This window comes from Aythya fuligula, chromosome 17, assembly GCF_009819795.1.
Source record: "Aythya fuligula isolate bAytFul2 chromosome 17, bAytFul2.pri, whole genome shotgun sequence".
NCBI classification, from domain to species: Eukaryota; Metazoa; Chordata; class Aves; order Anseriformes; family Anatidae; genus Aythya; species Aythya fuligula.
The window spans coordinates 6,047,293-6,062,689 of record NC_045575.1 but is presented as its reverse complement, the minus strand read 5'-3'; positions in this window follow the sequence as shown (position 1 = coordinate 6,062,689).

The window sequence follows — 15,397 nt, the reverse complement described above, 5'->3', positions numbered from 1 at the left end:
GCCACTAGACACCTTCAGGTTTCTCTTCAATTTTGTCAACCCTGAAGAAGCTGTACAACATTAAGCAGAAGTCTTACTGTAATTAAAATATCTTTCAGACTATATAGGCCACAGTACTGAAAGATGGAATAGGGACAAATTAAAAAAAAAAAAAAAAAAGAGTAATTGTTTGCAAATGTGCATGAAAGATGAGATGCTTTATGACAGCTCTCTTACCTGAAAGTAGCATTTTGGGGAGAGAAAACTTCTTTCTTCTTCAATGCCTTGAGAGTCAAGCACATAAACATAAGCTACAAATTCATTATTCTGATGTTGATAAGCAGAAATCCAAACTACCAGATTATTTATGTGCTTTAGATAGCTAATTTTGCTCTAAAAGCCTGCTAAAGAAGTAGCTATTTTACTTTCACAGCTGCTAGAGCCTTTTCTAAGGAAGACACACATACATTGAACTCTCTCATGGGAATTTTGTTACTATTTAACCTTAAATTAGAATGAAGCTTTTAACAAGCATTTCTGAACTGAAAACATATGTCTGTCCTTTGAGTATTTGAAATATAGCGTCCAATAAGCAACACTGACTACAGTGCAAAGCAACTTCAGCTACAAGAACACTTGTTCCAGTACCACAAAGAAACTCAGCCCAGTGCATTACAAGTTGGGAAATCAGGTATCAATATTCTCCATTGGGTAAAGATGTGCTCCCAGCTCTAGTTAAGACCAAAGTGGAAGATGAGGTTTGGTCACCAAGGATCACACAACTGTTGGTAGGTCCGTTTGCAAGGGGGGTAAAACGTAAAAGAGACAGAATAGGTAAATAGTGGGCTCGTTTGCTATCTTTGTGAAGTAGCAGCCTTTGGTTAAAAACAGCTGAATAGCAGGCTTTAGATCCAAGAAACTAAAGGATTTGTAGAGGAAACTCATCTTTCAGTTGAGTTATTGCAATAAATAATAAATGGGAACTTAAGAAGCTGATTGTATTGTGGAAGCCCAAATCACAGCCGAGACAGAAACTTCTAGGAGTGTATCAGGGTGACAAGACTCCTTTGTATGTTGATTAAGCTCTAGAAACAGCAGGTACATTGAATGTGAAGCTTCAAAAAACAAGTCTGATTGAAGTCTCTTATGAGGATATACTCAACTATTTTTTCTCTGTGTTGCAGTGTTACCAGCAAGGCCAATTCGATTCTGTATCTCTGCTGCTCCTTTGTAAACTTAATGAAGTAGCAAAAAAAATTCTGGCTGTCAGCCTAAAAGGCTTTGGGTAACCATCAGTATCTTCTGTTAATATAAATAAAGCCTAGATCTGCATAAAATCACGGCCCTTGAACATTTTCTCTGGTAAAAGATAAAATTAAGATAGTCTTACTTCCCTTAGGCCCATGTTAATCAGGCAAAAATCCTCCAGTATAAACGAACAAATTCAGCTCAGTTTGGAGTGTTTTTTTTAACTACACAGCAAACCCCACTGACAAGTGGTCTCAGTGGGATCACCATGCTGGTCAGAAGAGGTTCTTGAGATCTTGCAGGAGATTCACGCAGACCTGAACTCTGTCGTCTAGTCAAAACACAACCTCAGAGCATCACAAGATTCACCTGTCGGCAGAACCTGAATTCTTGGGCTTTTCCTTGCATTTTCTGTTAGTATGGCTGAAAGACAACTCCCAAAGATCTGAATGTGCAGCTGCATGGCAACTACCTCTTCCTGTTTATACTGAACGTAGACAAACGGTGACCTAACATCATCCCATAAAGTGGTATATACTTCAGGGAGACTAGCAAAATAAATAAAAATGCACACAACAATGACATTCTTAATTCCATAGCATTTGAAACTGAACTTCACTCGCTTCCTCCTGCTAGCAACTGAGAATTTGCAGATACAGAAATCCTGAAAAACGCACACGGTACCTTTCTTCTTGCACTTTGTTGGCATGGTCTTCAAGACGACTGAGTGCATTTGGCCTTGTTTTCACTCACAGCTGCATTGATTTAAGTGAAGAGTGACTTCAAATCCATTTATTCAAATGCTGGCAAAGGCCTGCATGATATGTTTAGTTTGGTTTAGCTAATACAGATTCAGAATACGCAGTAAACCAAAATTAAACATGAGTAAGGCCCTCTTAAGTTGAAATAAAGTTGTCTGCATAGTGGATGTTTAAGTAATGCTAGGTTCGAGTTTTTATCCAATTGAATTACCCTCACTTTCACATCTAGAAGAGGCCCCTGTTTCAAATGCCCCTTTTTTTTTGCCAGAAAAGTACAAGGTAGCTTTGTGGGCTGGTAAAAATTCTGTTGAATGCTTCTGAGACAACTGCAGACCACTTTGGATAAAATATCTGTTAAGTACCCAAAAAAGAAACTAACCTTCCTTTTCTGCTTGAAAGAAAAATGGTTTATAAACTGTAGATGAACCTCTAATCTGGTAAATCTCAGAATCTATGAAATGGCTTGGAAAACAGCAGTGCAGGGGAGGAAGACATTATAAATCATCTAGAAGAAGAAATACAGACCCCAGGTCCACCTCCTTCTTGCTGGGCAGAGCACATACAAGTTTTTCTGGCTACTGAGTAGTGTCATTTTTTTAACTTTTATATAGGCAATCAGCACCGTCTGTACTACAGCGATCTATTACCAGGAGAGAGGAGTTGTAAGGGAAGGGGGGCAGAGAGAGAGAGAAAGAAGCTGCCAGCGTTGGGCTGCAGCTCAGCCAATGCTTGATTGCAGGTATAAACATTACACGCTGTATCAGCAAAGCTGTAGAGAGTCAGCCATAAACCTCCCAGGAGGGGCTTTACAGGGAAGGCTGACAATGCAAGTTCAGAGTCTGTGTGTTATTTGGAGACATCCTGAACAGCTAAAAATACATAGCAGTCTTCAGAGAGAAAGCAAAAGGGAAATATTTTCCTCTTTCCAGTGCAAAGGGGTTGGGGGGAAGGAAGGAAAGAAGGCGTTATCAAAAAAACACACGGAACATCTAGCTTAGGGAAATCCTACAGGAGTATATGTAAGCAGGTAAGCCACCTGTGCTGCCAGTCGTAGGTTCCTGATGCTTGAACTGACTTTAAATGTAGGGAAGACTGCAGCCAGGGGCTTGCTCTAATCATCACTGCACTATCACCTTTAATAACTTGTCTCTGCTTGAGCAGATCCAGCAGTCACACAGCAGCTATTAAAACTAAATTACATTCATTAATAGAATTTCCACATTCCTTCCGTGCATGTATCCGAATGTCGTCTGTAAACGAACACTGAGCTTCACCAGAAGAACCCACAGCATAAAAACACTGGTACTTTGTAAGGTGTGACGGATGCAAGAGACGTGCAGTGATGGGAACAGAACATGTAATCGGGGGTGTTAGCTCTTGTTTTATCATACTGTCTTCCTCTCATAAGCAGAAAGTATTCTGCTGAGACCCACAGCTAGAGTATTCAAAATGGTTCTTAAAACCATGGCTACCTTTTCAAACATTATCCTCTGGGTAGGACCCATTTGGAAAAACTGTTGGTGATGGACAGTTCTGCAAGCAGCCTATGTGACTTCAATCACCTGCCCTTAGAGAAGAGGTCTCTTCCTAACCTGGCACGGGACTAGAAATGTTCTCTAACAGAAAAAAAAGAAAAAAAAAAAAAAAAAAAAGGAAAAATAGAAGAAATAGATGAAGAAGAAATAGAAGAAAGTTTTAAGCTGTTCCGTCTGATCAAATAGGAGCTACCTTTTCTAACCTTCTTGCTCTAATGCAGACACCCCATAGAACACAAAGCTGTCCCAACCTTTCCGTTAGATCTGCCCACTTTAAGACCTCAGTCACTCTGGGAACTCAGGCCATGACTCAGAAAAGCTGTTTTTTCCTGTTACTTGAACGAGAGGTCCTCTCATCAGTACCAACTGGGGAGACACGTCCCAGGTAGCATTTTGTATTCAACATGTGCAAATTTCTCAGAACGATACTGTGAGGATAGACCTTGATTATAGGTAATGACCAAGTGAGGTTATGTAAGTTCAGACTGAAATTATCTGTGTTATTTTGAAAGACTCTAAGATGTAGGATGAAGGTAGTGAGTAACTAGGCTACAAACAACCAAGAAAAGAGTAATTTCCCAGAGTAAAGACTCTGCAGCACTGTAACTACTACAGAGAGATAAACTACAATCTTGATACAGAGGATGACTTGCACTGTGGCTCATGTTGCCACGTTGTCCTGGAAATAAGTTTAGAGCAGTTCCTAGTGCCAGGAAGGGCTGCTGCCTCTGCCGTAGTTGTTAAGTGACCCTGAATAAATCGCTTAGACTTCCAGTTTATCAGCCTATACCACAAGGCTGACACGCATCTCAAAGTTGTTTAAGGAATTAACTCCTTAATGTTTGTAAAATGATTGGAAATCCCTCTGTAAAGGGTGCTGTAGAAGGGCAGACACATTATTGCCATCACAGATTTTAACTAGGATAAGAAAAGCTCCTGCAGGAATACACTGCTAGGGAGCTTAACGCGGCTGTTAATCCTGCAAGGCTCTGATTTGCAGAACTAAGTGCAGGAGGTGCAAAGAGTTGGGTTGTGAATAAAAATGACCCTTTACACCTCTAAAGCTTTTACTACTATAAAACTATAGAGCATCATATATATTTCAAGCACAAAAGGAGTATTTATGCTCCCAGAGGGCCAGCAGGCCACCCCACCAATTTGACAGGCTCAGAAATGAGGCAAAAGGAGTTCTAATACAGCAAAAAGCAGGCTTACTGGCAGGCAGGGCAAGGGAAGGACCCAGAAATGGAAGTGCAGAGGTCTTTCCAGAACAAGATGGGGATACCTTAGCGAATGAAGCACGGGTAATAGCTAACAAAAACATGAGAGACCTCCATTTTCAGAAGCAGTAAACCTGATGAAGAGCTGTACTGACAATCTGAATCTGCATCTTTCTTCCCCTTTTCTCCTTCCTGCCTAATATCATTTCCTTGGGGAAGATTTCAGTTCTTGTTCACCTCTGCTGCGATTCCCTTGAAGTCTCAGCTGTTCCAGGGAAAGTAAATAGGGTTTAAAATTAATTATCAATTAAAATGAGGTTAATCAGCACCAGACGTGTCATCTATTATCCTTGTAAGTGAGACAATCCTGTCCCCCTGCAAAACCCCTACAAGGAACAAGGCCAATAAGACTCAGCAACAAAGCCTGTTCCCTCGTGACCTTTGCTATGTTTAGGAAGAACAGCTAAAATAAGCTCTAATCCTCAGCCAGGCCAAACACTGGCGAGAACAACTGTGTTTAACCCTTTTGATGCACTGTGTAAGAACAGTGTCTGGAGAGCAGAATGTGTTTATTATCCTATGCAGCCTGTTACTATATTAGTTATAATATATTTGCTGGATATAGACTTCCAGCAGCCTAGCATGGAAGCAGTTAACATCTCCAAAGCCCTCAGCCACTCCATCAGAATATTTCCTACTCCAGATTTTAGGTCCTAATGGAATATGCTGGCTTCTACAATTATTTATACAAGCCCTTTGTTTCCAATGCCCTCTGCGTTTACTGTGGCGATATCCCCAGCCACATGACCAGGACTATGCAGGGAACTTGCTAGGAAACCAGACCCTGAACCTGCTTACCTGCAACCTTAAATTGATAGAAAGCAAGAAATCTCACCGCTGACATGTGCAAAGTATGAAACCCCAAACTTTGCCAGACATATAGCAGACACATAGCATGCCTGAGCTCTGACCCGTGCCAATGATTTATATGTCTTCATACTCAAGAAATCTTTTAAGGAATGGCTTAAGGATTTTACCCATCAGTTTCCACATCTGTAATGTGGGAAAGTATTTAGCAAGGTAAAAAAGTTTGTTATCATTCAATAGGAGATCTCCATGGATGCAGAACATATCTGCATCTCAGGGTTCAGATTTACATGTATTAACCAGAGAATAGGCACAGACCTGTGACAGGATGCCTGATGCAGGCCCAGGGCTGCTTGAGAAGCACCCTTGCCTAATAATTTCTGCGAGTCTCCAAAACTTCTCTTAGAATTTTATTTCTTGCTACAAACCTGGAAAAGGAGACTTCGAGAGACACAAGCAAGTTAAGAAAACTCAAGTCCTACTGAGTTGAAAAGACAACGCGAGCACTCGGCTCCCCTTTGTGTGTCTAAAATCTCGCAGAATCAGACTTGAACCTCAGACCTTTAACACGGGATTAGAAGAGAACACAGATTTTTTTATGAATCTGATTGCTGCCTGCTCTTCCTTGCATTCAAAGCCATAGAGCAGAATTGTGTGTCCCTTTTCTAGCATCTCTTTGGCCTCTGTTTTCATTTGTTTGTTTTTTTTTTCTGCTCCTATTGAAAATAATTCAGTAGTGTTTGTGTGTGTGTGTGCATGCACTAAACTTCACTCCCAAAATACATATTTAAAAAAAAAAAAAAAAAAAAAAAAGCACAAACCACAAGAACAATTTGTTCCAATCTGCTTCTGCAAGTTGTTAAGGGGGAAGCTCAGCTGTTGCTGCCCTAATGGGCTTTATGCAAAGAGCTTCCTGCCAAGAACTGCCACAGAGCTAGAGCCTTTGCCTGTGCGAAGGCTTGGTGTGGGTCTTGAAATAAATGGAGCTGATCTAGAGGACCTGGAGAGCAGCATCCCAGAGGGTGCAAAAGACTAAAAGACTAAAAAATCTTGCTGCTCAGCTATGCACAAGATGAGCCTGGCCCCTACTTGTGCTGAGCAGATGCCATGAGAAGCCCCAGGGAGCAGAGTACCAATGCAGAGGGTACACCACGGGTACGGATGGAGTCGGATGGAGTCAATTAACAGCATGGGAAAGCGACAGATTCTCCAGATTCCTTCAGTGCAGTGCTTTAACCCTGATACAACGATGGCAAAGGCAGCAAAGAAAGGAAATATCGCTGTGGTGAGGCCTCATGTGAGAACTAAATGTGGGTGAAGCCTCATGTGGAAAAATGTTTGCCTGCTGTCATTTGTTCTCTCATGGAGGTATCTTCGATATGACACGGAAACACGTGTTATCGGAAAATAGCCTTGCTGTTTGACTAAGCTTTGTTAAAAGAAAACATTTCCTTAACAGAAGTTTTGGCACGATAACATAAGGTTACTTGGTAGGAAAGAAAAAAAATTGATTTTGCAGGGATTTACAGCAGAGAAATTCTGGAGAACCCAGGATTTCAGCATCAAGGCTTTCCCTCAGACAGGTTTCTCAGCTGACAGATTCCAGTCTAGGACCAGCTCACAGTTAAGTTTTGCCTGGGACATGTGAAATGTCATTTCCTGAACCTCTACTGAAGATCCTCTATTCTTACCCTTTTTTCCAGTGACTAGCTGCTTTCATGGCCAGTACGTTCCACCTGGCTGTCTCACTGGAGCCAGAGCTGTACTGTGTGTCTTTGTAGAGCACGCCTTAGTGAAGTTAGGTGTTAGAAGTTAAATTAGTACCTCTCTTCTAGAGGAGATACAGAAACGGGTCCAGGCTAGAGGCTGGTCTGTTCAATATCTGCTAAAAAGACATTATGTTTTTTGGGGCACCCAAAAGTGGCCCTCAAAACCCACCCCAGAGGCAGACCCCAATAACCACCTTCCGAAGATCTCAGCTAATCGCCACTGCTCTGGGAAGCACAAGGGCTGGAAGGCAGATGTGCACGCTCGAAATCCCACTGCGACTTGGATTTCTGTATCCAGTTACTGTCTCAACAAAGACATTTGTAAAATGAAGCTGTCTTCACCCTCCCCCTTCTCTCTCGCTGCATTACTGGTATCTATTTTTGGTTGTTGTTGGGTTGTTGTTTTTTTCTTTAGTGTTCCACTTAGAACATTCTGCTGTGTTCCTTGCCACCGTGCTTGAGAGCTCAGGATGCAGTCAGGGTGTACCTGACTTCTGTCACGGAAAGCTGGGATCAGAAAGGAGTTCTCCTCGGCTTACAAATTCATGTCTTTTATGTCTTAGTACACTGAATAAAAGCAGGGGAATAAATCCCTGCTGATCTGTATGCTTTTGTGTAGTCTTTTCTAAAACACCAAATATTAGAGTGCTTTATTCTAGTCTAGTTAAAATAATTCCTACCCACCTATGCATCTGTACATATATACAGATCTGTTTCCAGTGGTATGATATGGAAGATTTATGCCAACAACTGATCTTGAAACAGTCTGGTACACTTTAGTACTGGTGAAATAGAACTTAAAATACAAATTGTATATATTTCTTGCTATTTTGTAAGGAAAAAATTACCCTTCTTCAATCACTTTTATGGGCAGAAAGAATCCTAGGGAGCAGAAGGGAGTTGAGGGACCCAGCCTGCCTGCCCCTCTGCCACCCTGGGATTTGCTGCTGGCCATGATGAGGCGTGGGATGCCCTCTAGTGATGCAATGTTCGTATCTTCAGAAATGCATTTTTGCTTAACGTGTGGCTTTTGAGGTCTCTGGACAGAAGAGAAGCTTGTGGCCTAGGCAGTTAAAAACAGCAGCAATAACACCACTGCATCCTGAGCCTTGGGGAAGAAGAGGTCCTGGGCACGTCCCTCAGCTGTGGTGCCTCCTGCTTTTTGGACAGGACTGTGTGGAGCTGATTTTGGCAGGATGCAGAAGGAGCCTCACACAGAGCACCTCTGTCAGAACGAATATTTCTATGATAGCGACGTAGCAGAAAGGAACAAAACTAAGGAAAGGGTGGCTTGAGTCAGCTTAACCTTTGGTTAATGACTGGCTCTGGCAGAAGCCTCATCTCGGAAGGTGGATTTGAAAGAAGGTCCTTTAACAGGCAGGAATGTAAGAGCAGAGGAATATGGTAAAGGTAAGAAGGTTGTAGAGAATCTTACAAGGGACAAGGAAGCAGTCTTGAGCGGTCAGTGGGGCACAGGCTCTAACTTCAGATCAGTCTTCAGTCTTTTAGGAATTTATGTACACATGACTATAATTTCTACTTGTTTACTATGCCTCCAACTTCCATTAGACAAGTGATGATTCACATGCACTGATTAATGCCAGTTGAAGGACCTACCTCATGTTGAAACCTATTTACTAAATTCCAATTTCTTCTGGCTTTTAAGGATCACAGGGCAATACTTGCCCAACTTAGGTAAACCTGGCCAATTTAGAGTCACCAGAATAATATCTGTCTTCATGTTCAGCAGAATATTTTCTTTTCAAGAGGTTTTACAGCCGCTTAGAAGAGCCAGGACCAAGGGGAATGGAGTGTGCCCTTGTATGACTGGATCAGCTCCATCACAATTATTTGATTCCACAAGAGGTCACTCAATCTGTGCCCTGCATTTCTGCCAGGACACAGCAGAGAGGCCGCTGCCTCCTCCTTGGCACCAGAAGCAGCATCACTGTGCCAGCCATGGAGCAGAAGAACTTCCTCAGAGGCGAGCTATAGCCAAGTGTCCAGCTGCACGGCCTTCAAAATGTATGAAAAACACATAGCATTAGAAAAGCACTGTGGAAGATGGCAACTAAGGCTCATCTATGCACAAATTGGAATTAAGGCAATTTTAAGATACTACAGCCAAAAGAGGCATGTACGCACAGACCTGCACTGAAATAAATGTCAGAATAAATGAAAACACGTTTTTGTTATTTTAGTTCAAGGTGCAAGTAGACAAGCTCTTGTTTCTGGAACCGCAGTAGAAGAAATAAATTAAACATGCCTCCAAGTAAGATAAGCAGTAAATATTTTGATGTGCTCAAGATCCCTCTAATCTATAAGATCTGAAATTCATCAAGCAAATTCTCTTACATCATACAAATAATGGCAAAAAACTTAGTGACATTCATCATTTTCTTTTAAAATGTCAAACAAGAGTGCAAGACTGAAAGCACAGCAACGCTGCTGCTGCTGTCAGCAACTCTTTTAATCAATGTAGATGTTAATTCTAATAATGTCCTGGACTCCATTTAATTTCAGTTACATCATTGTTTTTTTCTCAGTAAAATTGTGCACTGCTCAGGTCTGCAAATAAGTGCTTTGTATTTGATATTTTTCTTTCTCCATCTTGAATCTTTTTCTCTGCCACTTACACTTTTGTTTAGCATATAGATTATTTGGCTGAGATCTAAAAAGCCAAAGCTCCATCTGCTCTGATACTGGAGATTGGACAGTACATTTAATTCTGAGTAGCCATTTGCCCCAGATTCATGGTTAAGATTCTGCCCACGGATCATATTCACAGCACACTACTTCCACTGTCACCTGCTTTCCCCTAGACACTGGTGCATTTCAGTGACACTATCCAATAGAGATGTTGCTGATCTTGACACATCTCTTTCTTTCATGTCTTTTCATCCCCTACCATTTACATAGCTTCATTATTTTAACACCAATAATCCAAGCTAAACTACAGCATAAGCCAATAAGAAAATCATTCCAGACTTGGTATATTAAGAGCGAAACGACTGATTTTTAAAAACAGAAGACAGACAAATCCAATAATTTATCTTGATTGTATCAGTAGAATCATCCTCCAACATAAACACACAGATATGCTAAATACAAGTTGAATGTGGTCAGAAGGGATGTAAACAAAGAAAGAATTACAATAAACAAAGACAAATGAGAAACTAGCAAATAATACTGTGGTGGTTGCAGGGCTTGAAAACCTCTCAGATCGGACCAGAATATTTCTTACCTCTGAAGAAGCAAGCTTATGAAACCTAGACCTTGTAGTCAGATTGCTGCGTGCTTTTTTTTTTTTTAATATTAAATCAGTAATTAGAAGCCCATTTGTTTTCCATAGGAGCAGACGAAATGGGTTTCCATCCTTGCTGCTCTGCTTCTAAAGCCATGAGAGCCCTATCAAAACCAGGTGCTATTGCAACAGCCATTCTAGATTTCACTTGGACTGAAAAATTGACAGCTGTTTTAATGTTAGCAATTTCTCAGTTTTGCTAAAGACCCATACAATTTTTATGTGATTCCCAACACCCATGAATGTGTGGAAGTGGTCCTGAGGCTGAAATTCCCTATAATTGCCTCTGTGGCAGAGTTCATCCTTCTTACTCAGGTAGTACAACTAATTTATTATATGAGTTTTACGTCTGAGCTTGTCAGCACTTAATTAATTGTATCTTAGAGAACCGGCCGGTCTGTCCTGACAAACTACTCCTCTTCATGCTGCTAGTCTTACTAGGCCATGGAACACTTGTAGCTTAACGTTAAATAACCAGCAACGCAATCACAAACCAGTGCACGGTGGACTGCAGCCTTATATAAGCCAGAGCAAGGCCCTCTAAATGGAGCACGAGAACCTGCAGCACTGCTGAGGGGGACCCAAACCCTCACTTTAAGCAACCACGCAGCTAAAGAGGCTACAACACCACCCACCCATCAGATGGGGAGCTGTGTGCAGCCAGGAACCTACTTACACACATAAGCTCTCGTGTTTAAGACACTCAGTCTTGCCAGAATTCATGTAGTTTAAGGCCAGAAAAATACCGTTAGATAACTTTATCTGACCTTTAAAATCAGAGACAGTTATGTTCCAGCCACTTACCTCATATGTGAACCCAGTACCTTGTGTTTGGCAAAGGATGTCTTTCCAGAAAGCTTTGTAGTTTATATTTGTATCAAACTGCCAGCACTGGGACCTTGAGAACAAATACAAGGCAACTTTCTTTGATTTATGTTAAGTTTTCGGTGGCTGCAACAATGCAATTTAACACCTGTATGCCATTGTGCAGAACAATTCTAGTTTGTTTTGTTTCATCTTTTCAGCGGTACCTATTTCACTTCACTTTCAGCAGTTTGTATATGTAGGGTCAATCTGTCCATTACAAAATGAATTTACTTTAAATTAGACATATGAAAGCACTCTGTCCAGGGCAGGACTACTTAAATTATTAATCACTAAATATATTTCCTCCCACCATTTTTTTTTCTTTTTAATATTTAGTCATTCCATTTTGTTTAATATCACACCACTGCCACTACGGACACACTGCTCTGCCATTTTCCCCAGAAACAGACCCATCCTTTGCTCTCTAATTAGTGTTCCCCGTAATGTCACATTCTTCTGTTTCTTCCTCTTCCGAGGAACCACTGAGATTGTGGGGAGGATCCACATGTTTGGGCTTGGATACTCTGCGTTACGGGAAGAAAGGAAGTGGATGTCCCTTCTTCCTGTGAAAAGCCCTCGACAGGCCACAGACACACAGGAACAGATGCAAAAGTATCTGCCGCATAAACTCCTATACACAGCGCAGCACTGAAGCTTTGCATAGCTCACACGGCCTGAAAGCGGCATAGAGAAAGCACTTCTGGATGTTTTTATGTCTGTGCCAATAGAGCCATTGGCTGCGTTGGTCTGCTCGGTGCTCTGTGTGCCTTGGAACACACTTTTACTACACGCAGTTGTGTATCTTTGAAGGCAGCAAGGCTTTTGGATTGGCTCAGTAATAGTGCTGGGTGAATTGTAACATCCTGGAAAATCCCTTTTAAATGCCAGAGTAGGACTTGGAACACATCCAAGCATTTGCAGCAGGCACAGCAAAACAGCTTTTGGAATTTAACTTTTGTACTGTGCAGACACTTAAGACGGTAGAGGCACGTTCAGTAAAGCTAAGAGCACTTGAAGTCAAGCAGCATAAAATAACCCGGGACACTGGATTAACTGCTGGAAGATTCTGTACAGGGAAATTATGTGCTTGCCTGCCGGCTGAACAGGAGAGGGGAAGATTGCTCAGGAAGCTAAGCCTTGCATTCGTAATAAACACACTTACAGCAAGATCGCTTCTCATGCAGTGGCTGGATAGGGATTGCTGGAAGAAGACTTTATCTAGGAGGAGTTCCAGCTGTTTGTGGGGACTGCCGGTCTGAGCATCCCAAGCGCTGAGTGATAACGAGAGCAGATCTCACTCCACAAAGTGCTTGCTACTTGTTGTGCTAGCAAGAGAGCTCTCCTTTCTGGCTGGAGTCTGCTGGCTGCTCAGCAGAGGAGCTGTCTCAGCTTCAGGCTGCCAGCTGGTAGGGAACTCTTGGATGATCCCCTGCTGTCAGCCATGGCCTGAGCAGAAACCCCTACAGCTAGGTACTCATTTTGGGATCTTTTCCCCCAAGCCTGGAGCTATCGGTTTCTCCAGATCCCCAAACCAGACCTGGCTGGCAATAAGCAGCTCATTTTCTTTTAGGTGAAGAGTGGCTATAAAACTTCAAGCCAAATCCCTCAATCACATTTCCAAAATTAGCTGGTTTGCAGCAATTAAAACTAATCCTACTTCTACTGTATTTCTGGGTCCTGCAAATGACTGGTTCACAAGCTGGGCACTGCAAAACTGGCTCACTTTTTGTTAAGGGTAGCTACGTACCTTCAGAGCAACCTGTATCCCAGGACTGCCTCACCCTTGCTATTGTATGTTGCTGTACCATCACTAGCTGACTCAGGGCTTTAAAGCAGTATCATCACCCCGGCAATTTTTACCAGCATCCCGAACATTTTGTTTGTTTGTTTTTACAGGTACTTCTGACTCTTACTGTTTGAAGAATTCTCTTTCTAAGCACTAAGGAATCGCTTTACCACAAATAGCTTGAATTTAGAGGACTACTACTGCCATTCTCATTGCAAGACGAGTTTACCTATAGAAGAACACGTGCTCTTGTTTCAGACTCTATCTTCTCACTCATCTTGCAAAATTAGTATCAAAAGTGAAATCAATCTTAATGTATCCTTTACTGTTCTTAGCTGTTTGGTGGTTCAGGCCCTGCCATGCTTACTTTAGTACAGCTCAGTGCCTGTCACCGTGGAGCTTCTGTTACTGCTGCTCTTCTGAGACTAAAAAAGACCTAGACTGCTTTAAGCCGGGGCAGCACAAACTAATGGAACTGAGGAAGCCCTGGAGCTTCAAGGGCTTTGTGTAATACTCACAAGAAGTAGATCACTAGCTATGAAGCCTTAGTAGTTTGCGGTATTGGTACACAAATACATTTTCTTAAACAAATATTTCATCATCCATGACAAAGTAACCTAAGAATAGCACTAAGGAAAAAAAGGAAGTTGTTATATAAAATGAAAGGAAACTTCTGTGTTTACTACAAGTTTTCAACAAACTGCCTATGGAACATGCTGCAAGTTTGTATTTAAGGCAGTGTTAATTGCTTTAGGATTGTATCTTGTACAATTTTCATGTCCCTAAAAGGCTAAAATGCCAGGGTTTCAGCAGCATATGAGGGCAAAAGAGGAAAAGCAAATGTGGATTTGGCAGTGTGATGAGCAGTTGACAACAAACTGAGCAATGTAAACCAGTTTTTTATAATTTGGTTCTAAAAATGGAAAGCTCAGAATCATCATCTCACCAGGAACAAATCTGTTTTTCCCCAGCTCTAGGGAAAGTTTGTTTTCCTATACGACTCTAGAACAGCTGTGTACCGCTGGGACAGGGAGATTCTGTGAACCTATAAAGATGATGCCCGGTGGCTAAGGCATAAAAAAAAGACATGATGCATACGAAGAAGAGAGCTTGAGCTCTGTTGGTGAACCTGGGAAATAAACATAGCGAGGCAGTGAGATGCTGTGTTGGTAGAAAAACAGCTTTTTATACCCAAGGCAGGAACTGATGGTCATGAATTCATGTATCAAAGCTCCACTTGTTATAACATATATTTTTTCTCACAAATTAAATTTTCATGCCATCTATAGCTATTTAGGTGCCAAAAGCACTGGCAGTGTAAATGATGAGAGAGAAGGCAGAGTAGTAGTACTTTAAAACACAGGTTTGGTAAGACAGAAGTAAATCCCAGACTAAAGGGAAAACAGAGGTCGCAACAGAGGGAAGTGAGAACACGATGTGATGACACAGTGCCCGCCTATTCAAACTATCCTAGAGTCATTAAGGTTGGAAAAGAGCTCCAAGATCATCTGGTCCAACCATCCCCTACCACCAATGTCACCCACTAAACCATGTCCCTAAGCACCATGTCCAACCTTTCCTTGAACACCCCCAGGGACGGTGACTCCACCACCTCCCTGGGCAACCCTTTCCAACACCTGCCTGCTCCTTCTGAGCAGTAGTTTGTCTCTGTCCCACGTACAATGCTCCTAGGTGTCCTGTTATGCTACGATTTCTGCTCATTTGGGAGACATCTTTTGGAATAAAATATCCACAAGGACTGCTCAGTATTTTCTTCTGAAGTCCATCAGCATACTACACGTAAAACGCTCAGATCATTTTTATCTGCATGTGGCACTCAACATGTAGCCAAATTAAATTTCATCTACTATCATAGTCATCGTCCCCATGATTTACTTATCTGTGCATGACATTACAAGCTCCATAGCTTTTATCCACAAATTTTGAAAGCTTATCATCCATTTTTTCCAAGCCATTAATAGATTTAACATGCTAATCTCAACAGCAAATTCTAGAATACCCAGTTATTATTTTTGTTTCACTGCAAGATGCAGTCATTCT